This window comes from Magnolia sinica, chromosome 4, assembly GCF_029962835.1.
Source record: "Magnolia sinica isolate HGM2019 chromosome 4, MsV1, whole genome shotgun sequence".
Taxonomy (NCBI): domain Eukaryota; kingdom Viridiplantae; phylum Streptophyta; class Magnoliopsida; order Magnoliales; family Magnoliaceae; genus Magnolia; species Magnolia sinica.
In genome coordinates this window covers 109,290,655-109,307,281 of record NC_080576.1, presented here as the reverse complement: position 1 = coordinate 109,307,281, position 16,627 = coordinate 109,290,655, and the positions used below count along the sequence as shown (strand labels likewise).

General features: G+C 37.9%; 1 non-coding gene across 1 annotated transcript; it reads right to left on the bottom strand.

The window, feature by feature from the left end:
• Positions 1-16,082: 16,082 nt before the first annotated feature.
• On the bottom strand, positions 16,083-16,189 carry LOC131244983 (small nucleolar RNA R71). Its single transcript, XR_009170747.1, has one exon. It is a non-coding gene; the product is annotated as a small nucleolar RNA R71 (small nucleolar RNA).
• Between the last annotated feature and the right edge of the window lie 438 nt (positions 16,190-16,627).

Sequence of the window (16,627 nt, the reverse complement as noted above, 5' to 3'; positions counted from 1 at the left end):
ACAAAGTCAAGCACAATCTCATAGAGGGCTAGGATTAAAAGAAATCGGGCTAGAAAGCATACCTACTGATGGCCATCGTTTTGTAACTTGTTATTTGTTTTAAGCATATAATATGTTGTTTGAAAGCCACCGATGAGCTCTACATCTTAATCAATGACAAAGAATATTGCCCCAAAATGGTGTCGTAATGTTGAATCATTTTAAGGGTTAATTCTAAGTTTTAAGCCAAGATTGGTAATGTTATTGTGTTCCACAAACAAGGCTTCAATGGAAGCAAGTTCTTGAAGGACTTCCAATTGATATAGGCAATGGAATGGATGCTAGCTTTTGGCACAATGTTTGATGCACTGATGAAGTGTTGCAATATACGTTCCCTTGATCATTCACGCTGGCCACATACAAGGAAGCAAAAGTAGATTTTTTTTTTTTTTTTAAAAAAATTTTGGGTTAGCTTGGTAGTACACACCCATGTCAATACACACACTCCATGTTAGCCACCCCCGCTAGGGATCGATGCGAAGGCCTCAAGTGTTGAAACGAGGTATCTCCACTCAGTCTGCCAGTTGAAACGAGGAAGCAAAAGTAGATTGATGTGAAAGGGTGGGAAGTAATATTTGACATTCTTTTGGTGGTTTCAACCATCTTATCTCACTAATCGTATGCTTTTTGTGTAATGGGAGCCCCTTCATTTTTCTAATTAAATTCTTTCTTGTTGAAAAATTGAAATTTACTATCTCTAGTAGGTCATGATTTTTGTTACTTTTAGTTGTTTTAGTGGTTTGAATAGCCTAGCAATAACTTGCCATCTTTATTTTGAGAAAAGTTAGCATAGTATTAACTATCATTACTGTTTTTAGTAAGTTGGCTGTTTTTGGAAAGTTCAATATTTTAGATAATTGACAAACCTAGGGCTAAGGACAATGCAAATAGAAAAAGGGATGTGATGTAGAACAAAGTTGAGCAGAATCTCATGCATATAATATGTTGTTTGAAAGTCATCAATAAGCTCTACATCCTAGTCAGTGATAAAGGTTATTATTACTCACTAATGGCACCGTAATGTTCAATCATCTTAAGGGTCAATTTTGAGTAAGCCAAGATTATAATGCTAGTGTGTTCCAGTAATACAAAGCGCTAATGGAAGCAAGTTTCTTCAAGGAGTTAATTACAATTGATATAGGCAATGAAATATGGATGCTAGCTTTTAGCACAATGTTTGGTGCGGTGATGAAGTGTTGCAATTTATGTTCCCTTGATCATTTGCACTGACCACATAGAAGGAAGCAAAAGTAGATTGATGTAAAAGGGAGGGAAGCAATATCGTCATTCTTTGGGCAGTTTCACCCATCTTACTAGTTGTATGCTTTCGATGTAATGGTCTTTGGGCTCCCTTTTCTTTTTCTAATTAAATTCTTTCTTGCTGAAAAATAAAATAAAATTTATTATTTTTTTAGTAAGTCACAATTGTATTATTTTTAGTTGTTTTAGGATTTGAATAGTTTACTAATAACTTACCATCCCTGTTTTGAGGAAAATTACCATAGTATTAGATTTCTTTAATATTTCTATTAAGTTGACTATTTTTGGAATGTTCAATATTTAAGATAATTGTAAAACCTAGGCTAAGGACAATGCAAATAGACAATATTCATGATTATCAATTTTATTCTCCTTTTAGAGACTTTTTGTTATCCCGAGGATTTAGGGATTATCTTAAAGGAAGAAGTTGGCTATCTTCCTCCCTCTTCCACCACACACCCGCCATACGACTTTCTGAAAATTAGTCATAATTGAGGTCTATATATATATGTGACAAATTACACTATCTATATCATCCCAAAAAATGAAATAGCACCTTTTATTTCAATAAGTTTTGAACTATATATTTAGTTTTGGTCATCTTTCAAATCCAAATTAATAAAATCATTTCAGTAATATCTTCCTACAATAGACATGGAAGGTGTCGATTTTGGCAGCCACCTATTGGGACCTCATCTTGGATTGTCCAAAGCCATTATGGTTCCTCGATCCTAACCATTCAATTAGTGGCCTACAAGTGGGTGTTAAAGAAAAGGCAATAGTTTGCATTCAACAAAGATACATTTATTGGATTGTTTGGAGTTGTGGACCATTTGTGCCATGTCCTATCTGAGGTGGGGCTTACTCCTGCTATTACTTCTGTTTTTTTTTTTTTTTTTTTTTTGGGGAGGGAGGGGTGGAGGGGCACTGAAGTATTTATTGGATGAAAACATAAAAATACGCCTTGCTCGGTCAGGGCTCTATCATACCCCAAAAGTATCTAATAGAAATCTGGAGAAAACACCACCCCAAGATGAGAGAAGTGTCTGCTCTCAAAGCGTTCATGCTAGCCCCTATATATGACCTCAACCTATGCTGCCAACCAGCTAAAAAGATCCTGGACAACGGCCAATATATGAACATATAAACGAAATATACAATGCCAAACACATGTTGTTAACATCTAATGGCTCCTAGCCCCATCTTGTCCATGCATAGGCAACCTCTCATTTCTGGTGGCAACTTCGGGGTCTGAGAATAAGTTTTATTTCAGGCACCTGCACTGCCCATACAAGTGAGGTTGTTCCCCACTGAGTTACATTCCTGCACGAGATGATCAATATGAAGTTTAATGATTGAAGCTTTTCCTTAATCGCCACCCAAACATATTAGATTAACCATGGCAGGACTTCCTTGGATATGAAGTTGTTCACCACAACTTTAAAGTCACTTTCAATTACAATGTGAGTTAAATTTAGCTTCTAGAATCAATTGATTCCATCAAGCAAGGCCCTATCTTCCATGTATGTGTTGATAACAATGTCATGGAAATTGTGAAGGCAAAAATCAAATTTCAAACATGATCCTTACAATAGCCCCTTCCACCTCCAACCCCCAGATTGCCTCAAGAAGATCAATCCACATTTAGCTTGACCCATCCATATTAGATTGCTATGTTGAAATGCAGTGGAAAAAAAAAAACAATGAGTCTTTTGAAAATTTAATTCAATACATTGAATCAATGATCCTCATTACATTAATCTCATATTTGACACTCAATAATGATATTATACCGTGATCTGCTACATTTTCCATTTTTGTTGAAATTTATGATTTTTATATATGTGTAGGTAGGGTGACCAAGATTCATACTAACAAAAAAAAAAAAGAAAAAAGGGGTATTGAAGTAGTTAGTTAACCTATCATAATTTTCCCTCCTTTAAGAGTCTCCGCACTATGAGTGTTTGTCTTTGCGTAGGTCCCTGTTTCACTAAAATGCTAGCTCTAAAAGTATATCATGTCTATCTAAAATATTCTAAATATGTAGCAACGTCCAAGTGCACCATCCTTTACGTTTCTAAACCGATCTCAAATTTTATGAGCCCACCCATATATATATGCTCAGTTTAAATATCCAACAGTCAATAAATTTGATCAATCTGAGCCATTGATTATGTAGGTGTACTTAATAGAAATCTTACAATCCCTCCTTAGGACAACACACTTCACAGATAGCGTTAGGGCTAGGTTGATGTGGCTGATTTTAGAAATTCCCACTATATGGAAAGCAAGGTTATCTGAGGGAGTTCCTTTTCAAGTAATTATGAGATAATTTCCAATTGATTTTAACTATCAGCCAAGCTGAGTAATAACTTGTTCAATATTCACTGATTGGTTTTCAAAGCTTGACCTGTTCTAGCATACCACACTTCCCACAAGATGATAGGATTATTGGGGCCTCTGAGGATGTTGGCACGCGATGATGATTTAGCAAGCTTGAACCATTGTTGAAGGCACATCACCAATGGTTGATTTTCAATGACAGATACATTGAACAACTTACCAAAATTGCTCCAACCAATCTAGCTAGGTTTTCTATAGAGAAAAGTTGGTCTATATCCTCGCATGCTCCTATGAAATTGAAGTTGTTTTGTTTCATAACACAACAACTACAACAATATTATGCAAGTTGAACTCCAACCTTCTGTAATGCTGAGTCCACTGGGACTACACTTGATAGAGCTTTCCAGGAGAAAACAAATATTCTTCATGCCAGACCCTTTTCGCTCAGTCTTTCTTAGGTTTTCTGCTTCTCAAGCTCTCCCAAGGTGACTTAACTGAAAGGTTCCTGATTAATTTGAACATCACACACATCTATCATCATTTCTAGACAGGATGAAGTTTTTCTGCTCAATTTCATGAAGCACTGAGGGCTGGAGCAAAGAAGCCAGCATGACTGATGAAGGCCTCCCTCTTCCGGAATCACTTCTTCCATGGTTAGATTTTTCATATGTTCAGGAAATGGGCCTACTGCAGTGATCCTTTGAAGGACCCAGACCAACCAGTTTTGGATCTAGACATTAGTTCTGCCTTAACCCCAACAGGCAAAACATATATTGTTAGGGAAGATACTGCTCAATGACTTTCCCAGAAAAGAGAGTAAGCCAGAGGCATTTCATTTAAGTCCCTTGCGTGTTTTGCTTTCATGAAGTTGACCCAGATAATCCATGACCTAAGTGTTGCGGCTGAGCCAAACTTCATCCTTAAACTTTTCATGACTTCCAAGGGGAGAAATAATTTTCTAACTTATCCGGTCCCTTTTTAAATTTTCGTTATCTCGTAAAATAATAATAATAATAATAATAATAACGATGATGATGATGATGATGATGATGTTATTTTCATTATTATTATTAAAACTTCTTAAAAGAAGTGGACTGTGATTAGTTGAAATAGGGTTGCATCATAATTTCATGGGGCAGATGCAGCAGAAAAGAAGTTGACGTTTCTCACACACTTTAATAGCATTTGGACAGGTGGCCATCCATACCATCACACAAACGTCTACTCAGTCGAACCTACTCATGGTAGGCCACTACCAACTAATCAAGTTGATGGGATAACTAACCATCCATACTTACCTAGTCTGACAAGGTGGCTTCTTGGAACCATAACCAATCAAGTTCGGGCCCACCAAATAGATTTTTTTTTTTCTTCTGCTTGCTAGGTACCAAATGGATGATTGGGATTAATAGTTGGACATCCATTTTTGTACGCGGTTTATCAGACTATTGGGATCATCCCATTCATGAGGTTTTCTCAAGGTGAGCTGCAGATCGGGCACGACCTAATGGAAAATCAGATCCGTGCTCCTGTGTGCAAAATTCAACTAGGTCGTTGGGAAGGTTTTACCGTGCACTTAGTGCACTGGTACGTTCTCCATTTTGGATTCTCTACTATTAGTTCCTCATGTGTATTACTGTACATTCAAGCTGTGGGGCCCACTGTAATGTGTAAGTACCATACAAACTGTCCATTACATGCAGCCCTTGATGTTAGGCCTCGATATCAATATCCAGCCTGATCCATAACTTAGGTGGGCCACACCAAGTGAAAATTGAGGGAAATTGGGAGGAGGAAATGTCCCTCGTCTCGACTTCTAAATGAAAAGTGTTGTCCACCGTGTTAATTATGAATCCTTTGCTTGCCAAGAACAGGTTTATCTTATTTTCCTGTATTGTAATGGGTCCATGAATTTGGATCCTTTGCTTGCCATAAATAAGTTTTTTCTATTTTTTATGCATTGTGATTGATCCACACTATTGCTAATGTTGTAAACATTGGTATGTTAAACGGAGTCTGTAAAAATGTAGCCCAATAACATTGCAGCAAAAAGATTTTTCTTATTTATGACAAGCAAAGGATCTAAATTCATCATTCATGCGTCATTTATCCTAGTAATCATGTGAGCACCAATTATAATTAAGGGACTGACTCAAAGCATATCAAAGTTGAAGTGAGCCACAAAAACTGAATATATTAGTAGGCATGACTGTACATTTCTTACCGTGGTGTGTCCCATCTAAGCTTTTTGACGGGGTGATTCCTGTTATGTACGGTGGTGGACATAAGGAATCTCACCCGTTGTACTATGTTGGGCCCCACAGCTCAAATGTACGGTAACTACATGCATTCCTAGCGCATGTGACCGTTCATCGATCATTTATTTGTACTCTTTTACCTGTTATGATTCTTATTTGGTTTAATGACCAAATTGTAATTTCATACGTAAGCATTCATACTGATTGAGCTGCACATCCCTGTTAAGTTAGGGCCTGTTTGGATTCTAAAACTCACATCATTACACCTATCAGATCCTGGCAGTCCTTAGAAATTATTGGACGGCCAAGGTGTGTTACCCTCGCATAGTTCCATGGGTCCTACCTGTACCATCCGTCCATCTTGTAAGATCATTTTATGAAATATGTGACAAAAAATTTACAACATGGACCCAAAGTCAGAAATCGGCTGCACCATAGAAACCACTAGGGATTGAGCGCTTGCCATTGAAAACTTCTTTCAATCCACATCAGCATTGGATTGAGCTCATATTTGTGTTTTCCCTTCCTTCGTGTCTGCGTGACCTTATGAACAGGTTGGATGGCAAATAAAATCCCTGTGGACCCTAAGAGGGTTTCAATGGTGACTGTCATTGTCCCACTGCTTTCTATGGTGTGGCCAATTAAGCTCTGGACCTTCTTCATTTTTGGGATCATGCCCTAAAATGATATTGAAAAATGGGTGGACAGTGTGGATGGAACACATAAGATAATTTACATCCATGTATATCTAACCATGGTGAGTACTTTACATGCAAAGCTAAGGTGGAATTGCCTGCTTTACTTTGGATTGATATTCATTACTCATTTACTAATAAATTATAGAGCATTACCACTGTATCCTTATGCCCTGTTTGTTTCAATGTAATTATTAACATTTTTCCTGAATTTAGCGTTTATTAAATACAATGATAAATGTCAATAGTACTTAATACATGATGTTTGACATCTGCACTTCTCGGTGGATCTTGATTCAGAAAAATAAAGTAGACTATGTGGCCTCACCATGATCTATGCAGTATATCCACACCATTTATTCATTTTCTCAGATTATTTAAAGGAATGGACCAAATAACGAGGTAGATCCAAAGCTTAGGTGTACCACATCACAGGAAGTCATGGGAATAATGACACCGCTATTGAACCCACTGCTTTCTTTGGTGTGGCCCACTTGAGTTTTACATTTGCCTCATTTTTAGACTCATGTGCTAAAATGTTCTTAAAAAGATGAATGGACAGCTTAGATATATATAACTCATACATCATGGTGGGTTCACGGAGTTTCCATGAATAAAATAAGTTTGAATTTTGGTAGAGTATTTATTCTCTTTCAAATAGAAAATGAAGGTAATTATGATATTTTTATCATACAATTATATGTATTTAGGTTTAAATAAATGTTATTACAACCAGAAAGCTAAATATGGTTTGACATGCCACCTAAAAAGGGTACGTAGTGCAGCCCATGAAGATATTTCTATCTTGCCCAGTATCACTTACATATGGTCGACTCAGGTGCGCATAAGTAGGGGTGTACATCAAGTTGAACCGAGTTGAGTTGGCCTCAGCTCGACTCGGCTCGGCCACTAGCTGACCTCAGCTCGAACTCAACTCGGCTCGGTTCAGTCAGCAGCTCAAGCCAGTTTGAGCCGAGTTTGAGCCAAGATTGAGCTGAGTTCGCCATTGCAGCATTTCCACAAACACCTGGACTGCATCTTCAAAATCTCATTGTTTGTAAAACGGAAGCAATGGTTTTACAGATATTTTATCAAACACCTAAGCAACATAAAAACTAAAAAAAAAAAAAAAAGGGTATTTGTTTCATGTACATACCTTCCTTGCCACCGGCCACACTTCGTTGAGTCCTTTCATCAAACACTTGGTGAGCTACATCAACAGCATAGTAACCGAGTCATAGAACTAGTTCGATCCGAGTTCGATTCGAGCTGGATTCGATCCGAGTTAAGTCGAGCTGGGGCCAGCTCAAACTCATTTTCGAGCTCAAAAAATCAGCTCGACTCGGCTCAAACTCAGCTTCGAACCGAGTTGATTCGAGCTTTTTCGAGTCGAGTTGAGCGAGCTAACCGAGCTAGCTTAGTCCACGTACACCCCTACGCACAAGTTCCCACAGAACTTGTGTGAACTTTTTTTAGAACTCATCATACGCAATGTGACTCCAAAATCTGAATGGTCAACGTGAAGCAGTACCTCATTAAACTCCCCGGGCCCAATTTTTACTTTGATCCAAAACTTTGGTGGGCCATGAAAAATGAAAACAGTTTCCTCCCTTGATTTTCATTTCTCTTTGCTATGGCCCACCAGAATTTTAGATCATGGTGAAAATTTGTCCCTTGGAGTTTCACAGGATCCCACTTCACATAGACCATTTGGATTAGACGCCCATGACACATGTGCACGTAGGTGCGCAGGTGAGCATATATATATATATATATATATATACACACACTAAATGATCTTCAAACATTGAGATTCTATGATTAGTGTGGCAAAATATTGCCAATATATTTTTAATATTGAGAAAAATAAACTAAATGATATTATTGTGAGATTTTCTCAGAAGAATTTTGGTGCCATAATATCGTGATATTAACAGAAAATTAGTAAAAATTCTAAGGACTTTGTTATAACTTATATTAAAAATTTAAAATTATTTATTAATTTATAATAAATATTTTTAAAATATTTATTAATACTTCCTGAAAAACTTCAAAATTTAAAGAACTCCTGAGAAATTTCCTGTCCGAGAAATGGCCAAGAACAAAATTTGTCGTTGTGACAATGACCATGCAGGTATGGCTAACAGACGGAGTATTTTTTTTATTTTTTATTTTTAAAAAGGTATGGCTAACAGACGGAGGACATCACATGCAGGTAACGGTACCACAACTTGCGATCCATGCCAAAATTGCCACATGCAGGTAAAGTACCACAACTTGCGATCCATCCCAAAATTGCCACTTGTGGAGGACATCGTGCCATGAATATAGTAGGATCCACTACAAAGATCACCCTTTCTAAATCAGGTTGATCTGCTCAGTAGGTGGCCGGCACCTTTTATGTTTCCTTGGACCATCGGATGTACATTGATTACAATGGTGTGTTATTCACCAGAAAAGTGCCTGACTTTTGTCCCAGGTGATCTTTATGATGGGGTCTTATGTTTTCATGGTACTGATCTACCCCACAAAGTGGAATGCCCGGTAAAGAAGGTACGGTACCACAAGCGTGGGACCTTGTATGTTTGTGGTCAAGTCCGGGAAACAAAAAACATGCCACCAGACATTAGAGGGAGGTTTGCTAGTATGCATCCCAACGTATTTCAACTGGGCAAATTTGGACTTTAGCAGTTGATTTTATATGAACCGGAAAATTTATGGGAAAATTGCTGCTGGCTAGCAAGTCTTTTTGCACCTCACAGGAATTAAACACTCTCCAAATTGTGAAATCCTACTTTAAATATTTTTCTGGAGTCTCGGGAATAAGTCACTTAGGTTTAAAATTTTAGATAAATCGAATATATAGTTTAAAAATTACAGCTCCAAGAATAACAGGCTGTTAATATAAAACTATTTTGAATTACAACTATTCATATAAATGATAACACTAAAGCTTAGGTTCAAAAAGGGATAGACCATTTGAACCTATCTTTTATGAAACCTATGGTACTTTTATGGTGGAATGAAAAAGTACATGTTATTCCCTAAGGACCTAGAACGATCGAGACCACGAACTTACGAAACCATATTCAAGCAAATTATAAGTGATTTGATCAAAATACCAAATCCCAAGCACTTACCAATAAACTTAATGCCCTGATCAAGTAGAAATTCAAGACTCACCTAGAACAGATGATATCAAAGAACGCACCACCCTAGTTAGGCAAGAGTTCAATGGATTATGATTTGCCCTATTATAACCGTTTTTTCATATTGCTCCAAACACTAAGAAAAAAAAATTACTCTACATAGTGGTGGAACTAATGTGTGAAATGCCACAAAATTAAATACATAAATAAATAATATAAATATATGCATATAAGTCTTGAGGTCGAGATTTTCATTTAAGGAGGGTAGATTATAGCGTCCCGGTTTCGTGCAATCAATTATACGCACACATAAACATATATATCTATCTCACAAGAAATATAGTGAAAGCTTAAACATATGAATCAATATAAATTATAGAAGTAATTAAATTTCGGAGATAAAATTTTATTTAAGAAGGATAGATTGTAACTCTCCAAACTTTTCAATACTCAAGCATTGAAAGTTCTCAAGTGTTATCATGAAATTTAATTTAGTATATATATGTGTATGTCATCAATTTTGTTTATCCTAACCTTACCTTTATTCACTAATAGAAATCTGATCGTCGGGAATAATCTTCATCCATATATCAAGTCATCCAACCGTTGATTTTTAAGACATAGTCATCATATATCCAACTATTTTCACTTATTCATCATAACCAACCATTCAGTTAACTATTCACCACTAGGTAAAGATATCTGACTGTCCACTTTGAGCTTAGACCACCTGATCATAGTAAACTAACTACTTGATCTCTATATATGCTCGTACACGTATCAAATCAAGATATTAATCTGTTTATCTTATTCACCACGTATGAATATGCTTAACAAAACATTAAAACTATAATATAAGGAACTTATACATGTGAACAAATCACTTGAATCTAACGATATATATGTTCTACCTCTTGATTACTCAAAAAATCCATTTGTGGTCATCCATTTATAAAATTGACCGTACATCCATCTACATACATGATCAAAGTATTAACCATCAAGATTTTCTATTTTTAACATATCATATGACCGTCCATCATATTTGGATCCGCCAAACAGGCTGCCCAAATATCGAAATAAACTTATTAGTTCGAAGATCGTAAAATATATGCCACAATCATCGGCTAACTTCTCTATTATATGTATGAAAGCATGTTGATTGTGTTGAAGATGATTTTAAATGGGCGAGTTAATTATTATATTAAATTAAGGTCCCAAGAGAATAGACCATTACTAGTTCTCATACGCTTAGTGTACAAGTCGCGATGTGGGACTTGGGTTTGGGATGCGCGATCGATACTCAAAATCTGGGCCATGACATAGCAAGCAGTGGAGAAGTGTCAAAGGTGCGCTATTGTTGGAAAAGCAGGTCATTAGAATGATCGGCAAGAGAGAGTGTAACGTCCTGAAAAAGTTTGTACTGAGACCCGAGTTCAACCATGGATAGTATAAGACCCGTATCCTAGACCATACCATTTCGTAGGCTTTCGCGGTCCTCCTGATTGAATTCCGGCAACCCTCGACCTATATCCGATGTTTGTGCGTGATCCTAGGCCGAGTCCTGCATACCGAAGTCATCTCGACCCGAAACTTGTACCTTAACGACCGCGCCGTCGTCGTGGTTCCAATGTCGCGACTCGCGCACCAATCTGATACCCGGGCCAGGAGATGTGGGCCCGCGTTCAGTTCAAAGAAAATACCGCATGTTGCAATTCCGAGAGGATCTCTACAAAACATCACATCAATCCATCAATTAAGTACAAGCAACCCAACCCATCCATCTCTTACACAACCTTACTTAAAGTCAACTTCCTCTTACAACAAAGTACACACCCATCACTCCCCATCACCCCATCATCTCTCACACATCCCTTATCAATCCATCACCCCTCTCTCTCATTTCTCTCTCATTCCAAGCAACCCAAGGAGAGATCCAATGTCCAAGCCCTCCAAGAGAGAGATAGGTGTGGCCACTTCCTACCCCCCTCAATCATCACCATCCAACCCTTGGATCATCAACTCCACCATTGAAGGCAAAGAGCATAGGAGTCCAAGGGACCAAGGAGGAGTGCGATAGGTGGGTGATCCACTGTTGATTTTCTATTAGAAGACCCACTTGTGATAAGACCTATTTTTATGTATGTATTGTGATCATGGAGGGCCCATAGTGGCGGGGTCCCTCCATCACCATCCGATCTCTCTTTTTTCTTTCTCTCTTTCTTTTTTGTATGGTAATGATGATGATGAGATGTGTGGCCCACCATGATGTTTACATCCAAGCCATCTACCGGTGGACCCTATCCATGTGGGACACACCGTGATATTTATATGTCATCCCAACCGTCCATATAGGACGTGGCCCACCCCACACGTGTGGGTGGAGCCCTCCTTGATGTATTTATTCTAATCCACCCCGTCCATCTATCCAAAACGGTGTGGCCCACCTTTGTCATGCCTTTTAATCGACACCGTCCATCTGTTTTATCCAGGCCATCCAGCGGGCCTGGATGATGAGAAAACACGAATATCGGGCTGATCCAAAACAGGTGGGCCATGTGGGACCCACCTTGATGAGGTATATGCCACACCGTCCGTCAGTGGCGATGGCTAATAGTAAAGTGTTAACTGACAGTGGGGTGTAACTAACAGTGAAGTGAGAACTGAAGGTGGAGTGTACCACCCAGCCAACCCCTTTTCTTTCTTTTAAATATAATATAATAAATATTATATATATATATATATATTATACCATCAGGTGGGCCACGTCTATGTGGGACCCACCATGATGTCTATGTTGTATCCATCTTAGACGCTGGACATCAACGGTGAAGTGTGAGCAGACAGTGGGTGTACTAGCTAGCAAAAATAATAATAATAATAATAATAAAATATTACTTTTTAATATATTAATATAATATGCTTATGGGGAGGGTGGCCTGTATGTGGGACCCATCCCTCTTTTTCTTTTTAGGCTGCAATGAAGCAGCGGCAGCTGTGTAGCTGTCGTACCTACATCAGCTAGGGTCCATGGGATCAATCCACGTCATCCATCCATTGGACGGGCCACACCACATTGCATGTGATGGTGGGACCCACCCCACGTGTGGGATACACCTTGATGCAATATATATATATTATGTATGGTATATATTATGTTATATGTATTATATATTATATTATATATAGTATATATATCACCGTTGATGGAAAAAGACTACTACAAAGCATGGATTTGACACTCCAAGTCACCAGAGCAAGGGACGCACTCCAGAGAACTAAGATGAAGAATTTACATGCCAGGGATCCGAGGAAATCAAGCCGTTCACGTTAAAAGGCCCGAAAATGGTCCAGAATGCAAGATCACATGGTTTTCGCCATCTAATTGACTCGAAACTTCATACATGGCACTGGAGGCCATAAATAAACCGTACCTATTAAATTTCAACCATTGAATATCTCGAGAAGTGAGCCAACTGACAGATCAGCCCATTAATCTCCAAATTTAGGCCCACTTACAATCTGGATATACTTCAAAATTGACCTAGACGGTTTAAATAAGATGAGAAATAGGATAGAAGGATTGGATTTCTCAACAGAATCATAGTGGACCCCACCTTGTGTGACATGTGCATAGTGCACATGTGCACTGCCCGAGCACCAAACGACTTGCGTCGGTCAGCAGCGCTGACCCGACTACCTTTTCAAAAATGGAAACTTCCGTTTCAGCGGCGCGTAATGGACGGAAGATCCGTTTTTACGGACCGATGTGGGCCCCACCGGTAGCATGTACGTCCGATCCAAGCCGTTCATCGTGTAGAAGGGTTCAAGAGCTACAAAACCATGTTTACAGTTTGTGCCCATACGTGCACACGTGTGAGATACAGAGGCCACAAGTGGACTGTCCTGTAACGTTCAAAATTGATTTTATTGTAATTTCTTCTATGGGTCACGTCAATGGATGTTCAAAACCATCCATATCTGACCGAAATTTCGTCGTGCATCCAATGGACGGCTTGGATTTCCCTGAAAATGCTTATGTGGGGCCCACCGAGTATCACAGCGCCGGACGTGCGAAGGCTTACGCACATCCGCGAAAAGCGAACTTCCGGGCGGTTGTGGCCCACAATCTTCGATCAGATGGAAGATCTGATCCGTCCATCATATAGACCAGCTAAAAACGTCCCAGGAGACGTTGATTTTACGGATAAAGTACAAAGAATGAGGGACTTATGCAGGTACAGAAGTTTGCTGCGAAAAGGGTTTTCGTTGCGCATACGACAGCTTTCCAAACCCGATTTTCTCCATTCCAGCCACTCCATCAGCTATAAGAAAAGATGCAAAACGTAGACAAGAAAAGGGGAGAGCCAGGGAACAGATCCAGAGAAGAGAAAGAGAAGAAAAGAGAAGAAAAGAGAAGAAAGAAGAGAGAGAAGGATGTTTTCATTTCATCATTGTTATTTTTCTTACTTTTTAACTGATCACATGGATAGCTAAATTCCTTAGCTAGGGCTGAGATGAAGCCTCCAACTTGAATGATCCTTGTTTGTTGATTTAATCCTAATTTGATTGATTTATTTCTTTCTCTAGTATGCTTAATTGAAAGTTTTGTGCTTCTCCATTCTAGGAGCTTAACCAAAGTCTAGTTATGGATGTTGTTTGGAACATTATCTAGGTGCTTGTGTCTGACCATGAACAGGTTCCTATAGAGGAAGAAACAGGAATCTACATCTCTCCATGCCTGACCATGGATGGAAAGATGTGATCCATATGCTTTAAGGAATTATACATTCTGTGTGCCCGACCAAGGACATAGAGTGCGCTTTATTTATTTTTGATATCAATCTGAATTAGGGAGAATCAACAGGTAAAACAAGGTTTATGATAATTAGAGGTGGATTCGAAAGTCCTAGTCTTCTCTTTGATTGAATTTTTCTTATTGCTCTTGGTTATTTTTCTATTGATTTTTATTTAGTTTATTCAATTACTATCTCAAATATTTGTTGGATTAGTTAAGAAGAGTCTTTAATTTTGAATTGTGACAACCGGTCCTCGTGAGAACGATCTCATAATATGTACCATATCTACACCTGATTTGTATACTTGCAAGTTTAAAATCATTTAAATCAGGTTGGTTTAAATAAAACACCAAGTTTTTGGCGCCGTTGCCGGGGACTGTTTCGGTCCAATTCGATTTAGGATTCTCTCTTATCATAATTCATAGTCTTAGGTTTTTTACTAACTTTAGGTTAAATTTTTTAGAAACTAACCTATTTCTTGGAAACTAACCTATTTCCTGTTTTGTAGGGACCTGACATAAACTTCTAATTTGGTAACCCCTTTCTAAATTCTCTACTTTTTCTAATTTCTACTTTTAGAATTAAGGTTTTAATTTTTAGAAAATTTCTAATTTTAGGCTTGCTTTTTTAGAAATTTTCTATTTTCTAATTTTAGATTTAGATTCTTCTTTCAAGTAACTTTCTATTTTCTAGTTTTAGAAAATTTTCCCTTTTTTAGAAACTAACTTAGCTTTTTATTTTTAAGATTAGAAACTTTCTTTTTTAGAAATTAACCGTTGCTTAGGATTTTTTCTAGCATTATTTTAGGAAATTTAATTTATTTTTATTTTTTATGTTTACAGGAATTGAGGAAGGAAGTTGCTAAATAAGATTGTCTTCAAAAGGAGGAGCTGTCAAATCTTCAAACATTTATCATCACCTTTTCTGGGTTCTTCCTTCCAATTCTCGTTTACATAGCTTTCTCTTATTTTTAGGAATTCATAACTTTTATTTTTATTTTTATTCATATTCATCTTAGGTTGCATCTTAGTTTAGTTTTCTTTCTTATATTGATAACATAGTTTATGCTAGGACGTAGATCTCTGAACATAGAACTAGCACCTTTCGATCCTGAAATAGAAAGAACCTTTCGTATAAGATTTAGAAACATCCTATTTGAAATGGCGGAAGAGAATGAAACTAAAGCTCTTAGAGATTATTCAGCTCCTGTCCAATTCAATGCGCCTTCATGTATAGTGTTGCCTGCCACCACGACAGCACACTTTGAACTTAAACCCGGGGTCATACAATTGTTGCCATCCTTTTATGGTTCAGATAAGGAGGATCCACATCATCATGTGAAAGAATTCTTAGACATTTGCTCCACCTTTAAGTTCCAAAACTTTTCAGACGATTTGATCCGTTTGCGCCTTTTTTCCTTTTTCTTTGAAGGATAAGGCGAAAGCATGGTTGAATTCTCTAGGAGTTAGGTCTATCACTACATGGGACCAACTGTCTAAGAAGTTCTTAAACAAGTTCTTCCCGGTTCACAAAACTAATGCTCTCCGTAGAGAAATTACGAATTTCACACAAAAAGAGGGTGAGCACTTTCATGAATGTTGGGAAAGATGGAAGGATTTACTTCTTAAATGTCCACACCATGGTTTTGAAAAGTGGCAACAGGTTCAATACTTCTATGACGGTCTGACACCCCAAAATCGTCGCATGGTTGATGCCACCAGTGGAGGGTCATTCATGACCAAAAGTGATGTCGAAGCTTGGAATTTCTTTGAAACCTTGTGTGAAAACTCCCAACAATAGGACTATTCAAATAGAGGTGAAAGAAGTCCTCAACCACTATAGAAAGGGGGTATATATGAGGTAGGAGTCACGCCAGATCTTTATGCCAAAATTGATAGCCTGACAAAGAAAGTGGATGCTTTAATGTTAAACAATGGACCTCCACAAACAACTCAAGTCGAGTCATGTGCCATATGTTCTAGTCTCGCCCATCCTACGCAGTCTTGTCCATCTAGTTCAGCATTTTCAGAATTTCTCTCTGAATAAGTACATGCTATGAACACCTTTCAAAAATCTGGGAATAA